The following is a 1,177-nucleotide window of genomic DNA, read 5'->3' on the forward strand; positions in this document are numbered from 1 at the left end:
GAGTCTCCTGCTTCTCAAACTTGTCTCCTGAGACAAAAACTCTAACACTCTCACAATGGTCTTTTTTAAAGCTTTAGAAGAGATCTCAACAAAATCACACACTGCTCAGATTTTTCTCCTTAGCTAGCGACTCTGGATCTCTCACATTTGTCTCCTTTAAAGCTTTAGAAGAGATCTCAACAACATAAAACACTGTGCTCAGATTTTTCTCCTTATGCTGGGTACACACTAAAAGATTTTTTAAAATCTTATAAGATCTTCAAAATGTGAGAGATCACAAACATGAGGACAAAAAAATCCTAGATTTAACCGTTTTGCTCCTATAGTGTGGGGTGTGCCGCGATGTCCCCCCCACACATCAGGATTTCTGATCGTAAATATTCAACATGTTGAATATTTACGATTCGCGATCGGGTCATTCTTAACACACCTCACACCACAGGAAAATCTGATAAAATAATCTTTAGAACCACCACGATTATCTTGTGGTGTGTACCCAGCATTAGCTATAGAGACTCTGGATCGCTCACATTTGTCTCCTGAAAAGTTTAGATTATGGATGTCAACAACATCACACACTGTGCTTAGATTTTTCTCTTTAGCTAAATAATCTGGGGGTCTCATATTTGTCTCCTGTAATGCTTTATAAGAGATCTCAACAACTTTACAAAGTGTGCATCAAGTGAAGTACTCGAAAGGCACTAAATAAAGTCATTAATTCAGAGTTAAAGGCTATATTGAGAGAGAAATTAGGCAGAAATAAGGATAATGTTACTTTTTATAAGACAATGTTTATGTACTTAGGTGTAACCCCTCTCTCCCGGGTCCTCACCGCCACACCTCGCTCTTGCTCCGAGTGGGCCTCGAACCCGGGTCTCCGGCATGGGAGGCAGACGCACTAACTAAAGACTGCAGTTAAAGACTGCAGCCACTAGCATCAGTCGCTAGTGCATCTCTTGAGATCAGGGGAGTGAGGTTTACCTCCAACGCACCTACTCGCTGGCCTCCGTTACATAGGCAAATAATTTGCTGTTGGAAATAGTAATGTAGCAGATGCCTTAATCAAAACTGATCTACAGAAAATGTAACCCTGGAGCTTTCTTTGCTGAAATGCACATAAATGGCTTATGACTTGATTATTAAATGACTAATTTGATTATTAATACATATTATATGG

The sequence above is a fragment of the Sinocyclocheilus rhinocerous genome, unplaced genomic scaffold, assembly GCF_001515625.1.
Source record: "Sinocyclocheilus rhinocerous isolate Xijiao unplaced genomic scaffold, SAMN03320098_v1.1 scaffold4395, whole genome shotgun sequence".
NCBI lineage: Eukaryota > Metazoa > Chordata > Actinopteri > Cypriniformes > Cyprinidae > Sinocyclocheilus > Sinocyclocheilus rhinocerous.